Source organism: Cydia fagiglandana, chromosome 21, assembly GCF_963556715.1.
Source record: "Cydia fagiglandana chromosome 21, ilCydFagi1.1, whole genome shotgun sequence".
NCBI classification, from domain to species: Eukaryota; Metazoa; Arthropoda; class Insecta; order Lepidoptera; family Tortricidae; genus Cydia; species Cydia fagiglandana.
In genome coordinates, this window is record NC_085952.1 from 13,468,942 (window position 1) to 13,483,701 (window position 14,760).

At 38.0% G+C, this 14,760-nt stretch overlaps 1 protein-coding gene across 2 annotated transcripts in view; it reads left to right on the forward strand.

Annotated features, from left to right (window-relative positions):
* The first annotated feature begins 813 nt into the window (after window positions 1-813).
* Window positions 814-14,760, forward strand: part of LOC134675193 (octopamine receptor beta-2R-like) — a 257,371-nt gene continuing 243,424 nt past the window's right edge. Inside the window, exon 1 of one of the 2 annotated variants that reach the window (XM_063533396.1) lies at window positions 814-1,009. The gene's annotated coding sequence lies outside the window, so the exon portion shown is untranslated. The remainder of the gene's footprint in view (window positions 1,010-14,760) is intronic. The other variant, XM_063533395.1, reaches the window with a different exon arrangement.

Consider the following 14,760-nt stretch of genomic DNA (forward strand, 5'->3'; position numbering starts at 1 on the left):
CGTTTTTCCTTTTGAGGTACGGAACCCTAAAAAGTAAGTATTTTTCTTAATACGAGTATCAAGTAGGTACATTCAGCACTCTCTAATCGCAGACACATTCAACCTTAATCGAAGGCAACACAATAATAATAATGTTAAAGAAAAAACCGGGCAAGTGCGAGTCGGACTCGCGCACGACGGGTTCCGTACCATAAAGCAAAAAATAAAAAAAGGAAAAAAATGCAAAAAGAAAACGGTCACCCATCCAAGTACTGACCACGCCCGACGTCTTTCAACTTTGGTCAAAAATCACGTTTGCTGTCTGGGAGCCCCACTTAAATCTTTATTTTATTCTGTTTTTAGTATTTGTTGTTATAGCGGCAACAGAAATACATCATCTGTGAAAATTTCAACTGTCTCGCTATCACGGTTCGTGAGATACAGCCTGGTGACAGACAGACGGACAGACGGACGGACGGACGGACGGACGGACGGACGGACGGACGGACGGACAGCGAAGTCTTAGTAATAGGGTTCCGTTTTACCCTTTGGGTACGGAACCCTAAAAATCACTGATTTCAACTTCACTGGTATTGTATCCCATCTAGTTGAATGAAAAACTGTGTCAACTTGATAGCAGGACAAAACCGTCGCCTTTCAGTCAAGTCTGAAAGAGAAACTGAGAGTAAAAACTGGCAGCTTGCAAAAAACGCTAAAATCATCGAAATACCAGCCAGTCAAGCACAATGCCTCATTATCCTTGCCTCGCTCACAATTAAAAAAAACTAGCGTCACAATTTGGCTTTTCTTAACTGGGTTTCCCGCGCTTTTCGCGTAGCCCAGCCAGTTGGCATTTGGTCGTTCGGCGGAGCGGACGTTCCGACGCCCGCCAAATTATAGCGTAAAAAATTCGAGACATTTGTCGTTTACTATTTCTGTAGCGGACAGTGTGACAGTGCGGTGCTGTGTTGTGTCGTGCTGTGATTGTGTGTGTGACGATTTTTGGTGGGATTTGTTTGGAGTTTTTGAGGTAAGGTGACATTTTTGATGACACCTCTTCGAATCTTTGCCTGGTTTATTTCAGATAGTTTCATGTTGTAGTGAAAAATTACATTTTGTATTTTTAATCTTAACGCTGAAGTTATTCTATGTAAATTTATTACCTTATTACAATATTTATGATGCAAAAAAGTATTAACTCACCTTTTTTCGCTTAATGAGTGATTTAATTTATTTTTTTCACCTCGCCTATGAAAATTCTGTTTAGTAAAAAGGTTTTTTTACGGTCTGCTCTAATGAAGTAATTTAATTTTACCCTCAAAATTGTGGTCCGTGCTGCTTTGGGTTTTTAGGGGTCCGTACCGTGACTTTCATTTTAAAATTTTCAACGATTAACGTAAATAACATGAAAAATTAGTGTTCGTGTTATTAATACACATCTGTATTCAAGTACCAAAGTCTTTCTAGTAAAATGTGAAAGAGGTTTTAGTATGAACTATTAAATAGCTATTAAACTTATCTGAACGCTAATGTTTAAATTTTTAACATTAGTGATCGGATACGTTTACACGAATAAAAAAAAATAGCTGATCTATTTTAAAGTTTAAATTACGTAAAGTAGTAACGGTTAGCTCTAATTTATGTTAATTAAAATAAAATCGTATAACATAATGCTTTCCCAACGGAAATACCTACTTAAGTTGTTAATTTTGTAAAAAATATAATCATTAGTTTAAAACTCTTATGGCATACGAGCTTCTGCCCGCTACTTCGTCTGACGTACAATGATCATAATGATTGATTACACCATATATAAAACAAAGTCCCTCGCCGCGTCTGTCTGTTTGTGTGTTTGTATGTTTGTACGTTTGCGATAAACTCAAAAGCTACTGAAAGGATATTCATACGGTTTTCACTTATCAATATCAGTACGGATATGATGGTCGTATTTGTCTACGTGACAGCGTGATAAAACGGTGTCCGTCTCTTTCTATCCCGCAGAGTTAAAAAGTGACAGTTGTTTTATCACGTGGATAAATGTGGATAAAGCGATCCATAATAGGCTTCCTGGTGTATAATTTATTAAACCGTGTGAAGTCGGGGCGGTTCGCTAAAAAATTGATAAAAAATCTTATATCCTTTCTCGGGCCTCAAAACTATCTCATACCAGACTAATAAAAATTAAAGTTTGGTTCATTAGTTTAAGCGTAAAAACCTTCGAGCTACACCGGCTTCCGACACGTCGGAAGTAAGAACAGACACTACTTCATAACACTACTTTCGCATGTATAATATTAATAGAGATTAAAGTATATAAGTACTTAAATATGAATGAAATTCTTCCAGTAAAAAAAAAAAACATTTAATAAGGAATGCAAATGGTACACAAGTAGGGTACAGTCGCCATCAGATATATCGGAGCGGCCAAGGTGTTCACAAATATCTGAACACGCCTCTATTGTCGAGGCGTTAGAGTGCGTGTTCAGATATTGTGAACACCTTGGCCGCTCCGATATATCTGATGGCGACTGTACAAATCCAGATGGTAGCTGATTGAACTCAATTGAAAAATTACTCCATGCAAGTGCAACAGCTCATAGCATGCTAGACCTATACTTTATTATATTTATTTGGATTACAAAACAAGTTACAGATAGGTAATCGCAAGAAATTTTTTGGACGTCAAAAAATGGACAAATCGACATAAAAATTCTACGTAGTAAAATTTATAGTTTTAAATTAATTTCTTTGTAACTTAATTTCAAAATAATACATGAACTCTAAAGGGTCTAGCAGGCTAAGCGAACAAGAAGTGCCCCCAACGACGGATTTGGTCATTCTTTCAGGTGGTGTACTAGCAGGTCCTAAGAACTCTCTATGCTTAATATCAGTCCTCGATCTTCTTTTGTTTTCGAGTTATTCAGGATAATGTAAAATCATCAGTGTATCATTGAAAGTGTCATATTTTGTAAACCGTTCAAGTTAGATTAACCAAACAAAATTATATTTGACAACAATAAAATAGACTACAAAATGAATATGTTTAACCTGCATCATGTCCTTATACTTCATTATAAAAAAAAAACATTTTATTTTTCTTCTCATTATTTTTTATACTATTCGCGGAGGTACACCTACAAAAAAAATATGCATGAGTAGCCACTAATACCCACTATATACACATATAAAAATATTTGCATAAATCTTCGTGCGTCATGTCAAAAAAAAAACGTTATCGAACAAGGTTCTCGGAAACGGCTCTAACGATTTCGATTCATTTTGTAGTCTATTTTATTGTTGTCAAATATAATTTTGTTTGGTTAATCTAACTTGAACGGTTTACAAAATATGACACTTTCAATGATACACTGATGATTTTACATTATCCTGAATAACTCGAAAACAAAAGAAGATCGAGGACTGATATTAAGCATAGAGAGTTCTTAGGACCTGCCAGTACACCACCTGAAAGAATGACCAAATCCGTCGTTGGGGGCACTTCTTGTTCGCTTAGCCTGCTAGACCCTTTTATTGTAACATTTATATTTGGGAACTTAACGGATTTTTTATTGTTTTGTTCATTGAAATATATTTATAGAAATATAATATTTTCTAACTGACGTAAAATTGAATGAAAGAATCCTTACAATTTGACTTTAGCTTCTTACAAGTCAGACATTATGTTGAATAAACATTATGGATGAGGGACAAAAAGTATAATAAGTAGTGTTTGATGTTCTTAAAGAAAATTAAAGAGGTTTATTTGAAGATTAAAGAGAAAAGACATCTAGTATCTTAGTCCTTTGAAGGATACCTTTATTTTATTTCATTACTTAAAAGATAAGTCATTGAATAAATGAGAATTACAGAGTTAATCTTGATAACGAAATTTATTTGTTTGATGTTCACGGCCAGTGGTCGCCATTTTTTTTGCCCATTATCATCATCATCATATTATATTTAAGAGTCTTTATGACTCTTGTCGGTGGAGCAATTTCGTACGCCCAGAACTTTTGTACGCCCAGGCGTACCATTATTTCATGGCCACTTTTTAATGAATTCATTCATAGTGCGTTCATGAGCATCAAACAGATATAACGAGTAGAATGATGGAATCATATCACTTATGGCTCAATTCGAACAGTGCTTCTAAGAGATCACCGCAGTACTTACAATATCTGACAGTGTCAAAAGTGACGGTTCTTCAAACAAAAACCCAATCTGAATGATCCGATGCATATCGTATCGAGATTAAATTTGTGACGTTTAAGAAAATTAGAATCAGGTTAATAACATGATTCAAATATTCTGTTAGTGTACCTACGTTTGATTTGGCCTGTGATTTTTAGGGTTCCTTACCCAAAGGGTAAAACGGGACCCTATTACTAAGACTTCGTTGTCCGTCCGTCCGTCTGTCACCAGGCTGTCTCACGAACCGTGATAGCTAGACAGTTGAAATTTTGGTCACCAAGTTGTATCAACAAATACTAAAAAGTACCCTCGGTGGGCGAGTCCGATCCGCTTTTTAATAAATTGCGCATTGATAGCGAGGTTTGGTAATGCTTTTGGTAGCTAGTTAAAAGCGAGTGTTGACTTTAATAAGGTGGCATAGCGGCGCGACCTAGATAGAGAGCTTTTCAGATGGCTCGCTAGTATTCGCTTGCAGAGCGTTTGTGCAGGCACCCATTGATCTACAGAGTTATTTCGCATATAAGTGACCTTCATCGTTCGACAGAGGTCTTGTTTTACCGCTTTACAAAACTCACTAGGTTAAATAACTCTCTATTTTGGAAGAACTCAATATTACCACAAGGCTCTCCAAAGCATGCCATGAACGAACCCATAGATTTTTCGGACACATTATGAGATCACCAATGCATGATATGGAGAAGTGTATCAACTTGGGGCGAATGAATGGCAAACGCGCTCAGGGTGTGGCTCGTAAGAGATGGTCTGACGCCATGAAGAAGACGAGTGGCGGCAGCCTGCACCGTGCGGTCCACTTGGCTTATGACCGCAATCAATGGAGAGATGTTGCATTTGGTCGCGATCCTCAGCATTGAGGGAACGAGGAAGAAGAAGGTTAAATAACGAATAGAATCAGGCATTACTTTGCAGAAATCCATATTGATACCAAAATATTACTTTGCTTATCCGCGATACAAAGCCTTTGCCTACAAAGATATAAGTATAGACATAGATAGAAATTTTCTATAAAATGCATCACCGATTACCCATCATATAAGGATCCGGTCCGGACCTTCCTGTATTTAGTCATCCTTAAAAGATGCACCATCACACTAGCAAAATACCTACTGAAGTGGCTAAAACTCACAAAAAACTTGATTGACTTCAAAAAACGGTCTGACTGTCCCTTATCTGACAAACATCACAGTCAACCCTTCTCGATATCCCTCGCTCGCATTTCTGCATATATTATTACCCAATACACCTTATCCTATCCTTATCGGGTCGCTTCCAACCGGCATGTATGGAGGTCCAAGGGGGAGGCCTATGTTCAGCAGTGGACGTCTTATGGCTGAGATGATGATGATGATGACACCTTATCCAACTATAGAAAATAGTTGTGATTGGTCAATAAAAGTATTGATAGCACCAAACTAGAGAATAACTATAGCCTCGTGACTCCCAGTGTATGTACATTAGGATGTACCTAATTACCTAAATTCAATTTCGATGGAATGTCAACAAAGTAGGAAGCATTTCATATGTCTCGTAAAATCCGAAAAAAGGAAATTCACCCCAATTGAAAATACAGCAAAAACTTCCTTGGCTATAATTTCGTATGGTGTGAGGTACAGTCAACGGTAAAAATATGGGTGTAGACAACTTACTCAAAAATATGTCCCATAGTTCTTAATTCACTGACATAAGAGTTATGGGACATATTTTTTAAATGATTTGTACACCCATATTTTTACCGTTGACGTACGTAATGTAGAAGTAGTAGTAGTAGTAGTAGTAGTAAACTCTTTATTGTACAAAAAGACATACCATTAGTAAGAAGTACAAAGGCGAACTTATCCCTTTGAGGGATCTCTTCCAGTTAACCTTTCCACCAGTTAAGTCTGACTAGAGCTCAAAAATGACCCCACGGGAATTACCGAGAGTGACTCACAGGCCTACTCGGATTTCGAGATAATCACAAGATCTTGAGACGATTTAGAGATCAAATAGATCTACATTAGATATCGACTAGATGTATTGTGACTTGGATATCTAAGTCATAACTTGTCGAAATCGTTCAAGAGGACCTCCAGAATCGCGGAAACGTCAAATTTGACATATCTATCTTATAAATATATTTAAATTATCCGTATCGTAACTTGAAGTAGTAGTAGAAATCTAATTCATTTTCCGAATCGAGCCATCAGTTGTACAGCGTGCATTTTTACAAGTGTAAGCCTACACGGCATGACTATATTGGACCTAAAATGACCCTAAGGCAATTTGTTATTCCTTACCTTACCTACCTACTGTTGCAAAAAGGTTTAATGTTTAGGTTAGTACATTTTCCAGTGAGTGAAACCGTTGTCGTATAAACAATTTAAATTAAAATAGTACATTTTTGGTAACTTTTTAAACGGTACAGTTACCTACGTGACATAGCGACACGGTGTGACCTAAATAGTGGGAGGCTCCCTTTCAACAGTTTCAACTGAGTCGCTACAGAGTCGCTATTATTCGCTTGTAGAGCCGTTCACTGCAGGCACTATAAAATATATTGTGTAATCTTCACACCTGTAATAACTGAGTATACTTTTCAGTAAACAAGGGATGACAAGTCTACTAATCTGTCAAGTCTTCTTCGAGAAATTAAAAAAAAAGCCAAAGTCCCGACGAAATGTGAACCTCCGCCATTTTACGTAAAGTCAGTTGTAATCTTAGAGGAGTCTGTTATTTTCGGTACAAAACAGTCTGCCTATTTTTGCGGGGGAGGGGTACGTCAAACGTATACGTAACTTAAAAATAGCCATGTCAGATAAACGTCAGTCCATACATGTGTAAGACCATTGACCGCCTAATTTCGACGGAGGGGAACGCCTGTTAATGGCTACCCCGCTTGGTTATACATCCTCTATGGTTGTAATAATAATGTTATGGTAGCGTTCTAATTCAGACTACACTAGTTTTCTGCTACAGTAATATAGCGCAACAGTGCTGCCGCAACTGTCAAAATCTATGTTGCTGCTCAGATTTTTGTCGTAATGCAGTCGGCAGTAATAATGAATAGGATTCGTCGTTACTTTGCGTAAATCCATATAATTAAAACCAAAATATTACTTAGCTAATCCGCAAAAAGAAGACGTGCTAATCAATTTACCTACTCACCGTTTCCGTTGCCGGGCGTAATACCATCAACATCTCCTGAGAATGCCTCGTAGAGAGGCGAACACGTGTCGAATATTGTTCTTTTGGTGGCGGTTTGTTATATTTATTTGCGTATTTTTTAGAATTAATTGCATGTAAAAAATACGTAAGTAAGTATAGTGTTAGCACTGGTTGACTAGCACGTTATATTTTCACGGATTAGCAAAGTAATATGTTGGTTTTATTCGGCAGTAATGTTACTACGGTGCAATACTGCTGCAGTGTGAATCCGTATACATTTAAAGACATCTTACAATTAAATTCTCGTTAACTTTTAGTTATTCTCGAGTTAAATACGATATATCTAGTCTTTCAATGTCATCTCGGCGTCCGGTTTCACTAATATCATACGAACATACTTAATTAATAACGCCTTGAAATCCCAAGGCCAAGAAAATAATTGTTTGACGGTGTCTTAAGTTACTCGATATAATAATTATAATGTCGGCGATATGGAGTAGATGAATAATCCTAAAGTATAATAGTCTTTTGTTTTTTCTTATATTTTCGAGAATTATTCATTACGCAATAATGCAATAATGACATTTTTACAGCTTAGAAATTTGTTCTAACAAAACAGTTTATCTTTTGCTTGCCGTTTTTAAACGCATCGCAGAGTGTTAATATGAGTGTAGATAAAAACAGTCATAAAGCCCTTAGAACGTGACTTGAATATTAAAATAATTTATCATTAATAGGTACTGTTGCTGTAGTAAACACGTATTATTGATTAAAACTTTATTTCACAATGAAAAGAAAAATGTATGTACAATCGCCTGCGCTCACATATATATACCCTTAGGGCGATACTCGTATGAACGCATTTGAACGCCTTGCAGGTAGCCAGGGTATCCGCTCGGTTGCAAGGATATACTGCCGTATTCGAACTTCAAGATATTCACAAGAGACGACACGTTCTAGATCCATTCTAGATACGTTATAGCTTAGATATCAACTAGTTCTGTTTTGCAGCGCAATTCGGGCAACTAATGTCACTTTTACGTTAGATAGAGTAAGATATCTATTAGATGTGAATTAGATCTCTAAGTCATATCCTGTGGAAATCCTTCAAGAGTATCTCCAGAATCGCGCAAATGTCAAATTTGACAGGTTAGATGTTAAACATATCGTTATCGTATCTTGGTGATGATTTAAATATGTCTAATAGATGTCTATTTCACAATCCGAATCGGGCCCTGGCAATTTTTTCCTTACTGGAACACTGAGCGCAGGTGATTTTACCTACAAATGGTGGACTTAAATAAAAAAGACATTCCTTACTAGTCAACCTTTGGGTCAAGTAGAGACATAATATGTCATAATAATGTATTTATATTATAAATATGTTGATGAAAGAGAGATTCATAATTTGTATTAAGGAGAAAAACCGTGAAGTCAAATATTATACCTGTGCTTGTAAACATAATAATATTGCGTATAATAATGTAATCAATGGTGATATGATGAACTTTGATATTTTCTCACTAGTACATAAATGTAACCGGCAATATAAACGATTAACATTCGGATATGTCGTAACTACTCAGTTATCACATGAATGACTAATGGATTAGGTACTTATTTTAATAAATGTTAAACGTGCGCTCCCAAAATACACATTATTTGTAGAATACCTATATATATTTTTATATCAAGCTGGTGGCAAACTAGCATACTGCCCGCCTGATAGTAAGGAAGTCACCGTAACCAGGTGTAATTGCTTACAATCTTCTCATTTGCCTCTTATATCATAAAAAACCTATTATCTACTATGTCTGTAAAGTATAAAATATCCTTGAGTTTGCGATAACAACGTAAAAGCATGTTGAATCATACTTGAGTGCATGAACGTATCGTTTGAAATGCATTTCAAGTACCTGTGTGACAAACTGGTGTAGTACGTATTATGTTAGACACGCGGCGCTATTCGGGAAATGAATTAGAGATGCACTAGATAAGAAACAGTAAAGATATGTGACGTTCCACGGCAAAAGGTACCATTGCCCCGACTGAATATTGGAGCGGCGTTAATAATAATCGTAAGCGCCAGCCGCCATAAGGTACCTTTTGCCGTGGAACGTCACATATCTTTACTATTTCATATCTAGTGAATGTCTAACGGCGTGATATCTTAAAGTTCGAATCGCGCCGACGGTACCAGTAAAGTAGAACCTCAATAGCACGGATCTCAAGGAAAACGCCAAAAGTTTGTGTTAAGTCACGTTCGGATTTTTGACAGTACCTACTGCTGCAAATGTCAAAAATCCGGGAAGCAACGTCGTTTTCAACGTAGTAACGCAGTCTGCAGTATTGAATTGACACGCTGCAATAATGCTGCAGTCAACTGCATTACTGCAGGGAACGTCAAGAATGCTGATTTATTGATAAAATATATTATTGTAGTTTAGGTTTCATTTTTATTAATTTAGTATAATTTTAGTTTATTAGTTTTTATACAACATTTATATTTATTGAATAAAATATAATATATTATTATGTATACTGTATGTATGTGACTTTATTCTACATAAACAGGTTTACATAAAACGGTACAATAACAAAACAAAAATAAAAATGTTATGTCCAAAGGCGTACTTATCCCTAAAATAGATCTAAAGGGGGGAAGGGAGGGATATTATTTAACGTAGTAATAGGTAGTAGTAGTAAAACACTTTATTGTACAAAAATCTAAACAGGAAAAATAACATTCGTCATTAGTACAAAGGCGAATTTATCCCTTTAAGGGATCCTACATTACTACATTACTCATCATCTTCTTCTTCCTCGCGTTATCCCGGCATTCTGCCACGGCTCATGGGAGCCTGGGGTCCGCTTGACAACTAATCCCATGATTTGACGTAGGCACCAGTTTTACGAAAGCGACTGCCATCTGACCTTCCAACCCAGAGGGTATAAACTAGGCCTTATTGGGATTAGTCCGGTTTCCTCACGATGTTTTCCTTCACCGAAAAGCGACTGGTAAATATCAAATGATATTTCGTACATAAGTTCCGAAAAACTCATTGGTACGAGCCGGGGTTTGAACCCGCGACCTCCAGATTGCAAGTCGCACGCTCTTACCGCTAGGCCACCAGCGCTTCACATTACTCATCATCATCATCACATATTTAAGAGTATGACTCTTGTCGGTGGAGCAATTTCCATGTTTGGCGGTCCTCTGCCTTCTCTTTGACTACATTACTGTCGTGCTGAAATACTGCTGCAGTCGAGTCGACCGATGAAAATAATGTTACTCACTAATATAAACTTTCACGATTTTTACACATGATTAAATCGTACAGTCGACGTCAAAGATATGTTTACAGTTTTGCACCTTACTCCTTTGTAATAAGGCGATAAATGTAAACATATTTTTGACGTCGACTGTACAACGGGACTTATTTAATAGCGTATTTGTTTTAAGATTTAAATACGCGAACGAGCGTTAAACTTCGGAGGTAATTCTTAGGACTTAAATACGCGTTTAAGTCCCGTTGTAAAATTTAATATTAATGAATAGACTAGGAATCCTCTAGACCGAGTTTAGAGCAATTATTTCATGCAACCGATGATGCCAAAAATGCGGGGCGCGCGGGGCGAGGTGAGCGAAGTCCCGTGGCATTATTGGTCCGTTTAAAGACACGGACGTCACACAAAGACACTTTCGACTCGAACATGGAGTAAATTTACCGTATGATGCGTGGCAGAGGGTGTAGCGCGACTAATTCTGGAGGATGTTTTGTCTGTGGGTTAATGTTACTGCACAGCATTTTGACATTTGCGACAGTAATGCAGTCAGCAGTAATGTCGCACTGCAATACTGCTACGGTAATGTTGGTACAGTCTGAACCCGAACCGTCACCTATAAAGGGGTTAAATGATGCCCGTAATTGGTAGCAAATTGTTTGCTAGGCGGATGATGATGACTACATCATCATCATCTCAGCCATAAGACGTCCACTGCTGAACATAGGCCTCCCCCTTGGACCTCCATACGTGCCGGTTGGAAGCGACCCGCATCCAGCGTCTTCTAGCGACCTAAAAAAGAAAGAAAGTAAAGGAAGGTAGTGTTATATAGAAAAATACCAATGAATTTATTATTTATTTGTTTATTTTATGGGTTTAACTAGTTTTAAAAGTATTTACATGTTCCAGCATAAACCCCGTTGGGGCACAGCAGTATACCTACGTAAAGACACAGAATAAATAATAGTACTAGGTACAGAAGACTTACTCTCTAACAAAACGCGTCTGTCACGATCAGCACAGATATGGCCGCTAGGTGGCGACAGCGCCACGCGCGGCTTATGGCAAACCCCAAAATTGGGGTCGAACGGATGTACTTTTAGCTACCTGTAGCAAAGCTACGAAATCGCGGAGTGAGCCACGCCTGGTAAAGACTTATTCTATGACTTAAAATTAATTCACTTCGTCTCCCATTTACGAAAAATGTTTAAAAAAAAAAAAACAATCAAAATACAGATACCTAATAGATCACAGATAAGTAAACACATTTATTCCTTTCTTATACTCATAATATATAACGCTAGGATAACCCTATCTTGGTAAATGGAGCGGGAAAATGTTCAAAGAATATTGCTGATTTGACGATTTCCTGCCAAAATCCTTTGTGAGCCCGATAAATTGACGATTCCTTCAAAATATTCTGTCAGGTTCTCAGAAAATTTAGTTCCTTTTTTTTGCAAAATCATCATCGTTTGGGTTTTTTAGACTCAGAATCACTAGTACTACTGAGTGAGACAAAGAATAAAAGTACCCCCAGTTTTTCATACTTTTGGGTGTCCGTTTTGTGACGGTGCAAAATGTACATATGTAAAAATGCATCACAAAACTGTCAACTTTTGGGAGATATTTTTTTTAATCAATAGTCCTTGTGAGTTTGAGTAGAAATAACCCAAAAGTTAATCGATTTTCGAAAAAAAGTAAATGGTACATTTTTAAGTGACAATTCCCATCAACGGTATGCTAAATGCTATTTTAAGCGTATAAATAACACTGGCACTGCGAGGGATATCAAAATCGCTGCAGACTTTTCGTGGCTTAACTCTAATATGGCTTTCTTTGACAGCTCTTATTACAGAACCTTAATGAACTGAAATAAATGTCATATACTAAGAAGATGTGAATAAGGCCTCCAGTGCCCCAGGCTGAAATTGAACTAGCGTCCTCTGCTATCGCGGCAGGTGCCTGTGCCATTCGGCCACCGGGCCACAGCGGCATAGGTCAAATTTTTATAAATTTATATTTTGAAAATATTTTCTGAAAATAATTTAATTTGTTCTATTTGTTCTAATACTTCTACCTATAGTACAGAACCTTAATAATGAAAAGGCTTTTATCGCCATTTCATGAATATCTCGGCGGCAGATCGTAAAACCGGGCATATCGAGATATTCCTAGGCATATCATGAAACGCTGCCATTTCATGATCTAACTAAGATTTTCCCAGGCATATCACGATCTGCCTTATAAAAGAGGCGGCAGATCGATCAGAGCATTGGTATTCGTTGATATTCCTAGCTTCATACCGGGCGCATCGTAAAATAACCTCGCGAGGATTGCACGATATGGCTGGTGTTCGCTAGGCATATCATGAAATGCCGGCGTTTCATGATCTGCCTAGGAATATCACCCTGTGAGGTTTGCACTATATGGCTGGTGTTCGCTAGGCATATCATAAAATGCCGGCGTTTCATGATCTGCCTAGGAATATCACCCCTTGTTGAAAAACGACGCGGTTTTGGAATGAGATGCAGTGCCAATTCACAACATTCAGGATCGAGCATAAATATCTATACTCACCGGTCATAAACGGTACAACACGATAAAATAACCAAAGGATATCACGCACTCGACTGACCTGATACTGCAGCAATAGCGGATTCCTCTTGATGCCACTAGTTCTTTTTTTACGTTCAGCACCTTCTCCTCTTTCACACGCCGGCCGGCGGTACGTTAAACAGTCTTAGGCCTTTTGTCACGCACGATATATCACTAAAACACTTAGTTTTGGAGGCTTGATACATATAATGTGATTTAAATCGATAGCGGTCGATCCGTATGCCGCGGCGTCTCGCTAGTTCTCGTTCTCGCCAACAGAGGCGCTGCTGAGGCTCGTCCTGAACGTGCCGCCTGAGAGTTGCGGACGATCCTATTGGCTAAAATGTCAATATTGTATCGTTGTGAAGTGCGTTTTGGCTTTGCATCGACAAACGGTAGAAGCGCGCAGAAATCTGATTAATAAAAACTAAACTAAACTAAGAATGGAACACCTCTTGAGGCTAGCACGATATGGCTGGTGTTCGCTAGGCAGATCATGAAATGCCGGCGTTTCATGATTTGCCTAGGAAAATCACCCCGTGAGGTTTGCACGATATGGCTGGTGATCGCTAGGCATATCATGAAATGCCGGCGTTTCATGATCTGCCTAGGCATATCACCCCTTGAGACTTGCACGATATGGCTGGTGTTCGCTAGTCATATCATGAAATGCCGGCGTTTCATGATCTGCCTAGGAATATCACCACTTGAGGCTTGCACGATATGGCTGGTGTTCGCTAGGCATATCATGAAATGCCGGCGTTTCATGATCTGCCTAGGAATATCACCCCTTGATGCTTGCACGATATGGCTGGTGTTCGCTAGGAATATCAAGAAATGCCGGCGTTTCATGATCTGCCTAGGAATATCACACCCTACTTATTTGATATGCCTAAACGTAGCCAGGCAAATCGTCAAACGTTGAGGTTTGAACGATATGGCTGGTAGTCGTTAGTCAGATCATGAAATGGCGGCGTTTCATGATATGCCTAGGAATATCTCGATATGCCCGATTTTACGATCTGCCGCCGACAAATACATCTTTATTTTAGAATTTCCTTCCTGATTTGATTAAAAGAGATCTTTGAGATACATCACAAAATTTTAAAGAGATTCCGGTCCAAATACTTCATTCAATGCTTTGTGCTCATGGCTAAAGATCGTAATGAAAAACAGTGATTTTGGGGGTTTTCCTTTTTCATGACTTGTAGAGATTTTACTGAAAAAATCACAAAATACGATGGCCTATAAGAGCTGCAGTAGTACGAGTATGTTTCGATCACGAGTGAGTGATTTAAATGAACTATAGTAGAATCCGCTTATAATGACATCGAAGGGCAGTGACATACAAATACGTAATACTAAGCGGATGTCATATAAAGCATAGTTGATTACCCAACTAACATTAGGCGCTAAATTTAAGGGTTAGAAGAGATTTATATAAGCGCCTATTTACTCTTTAGGTGTGGTTAGTGCTCTAATAATAGGAGTTATAGCCGGCTATAACCCCGTTTTAACCCCGGATTGGGGACAAATTTTATCACCATA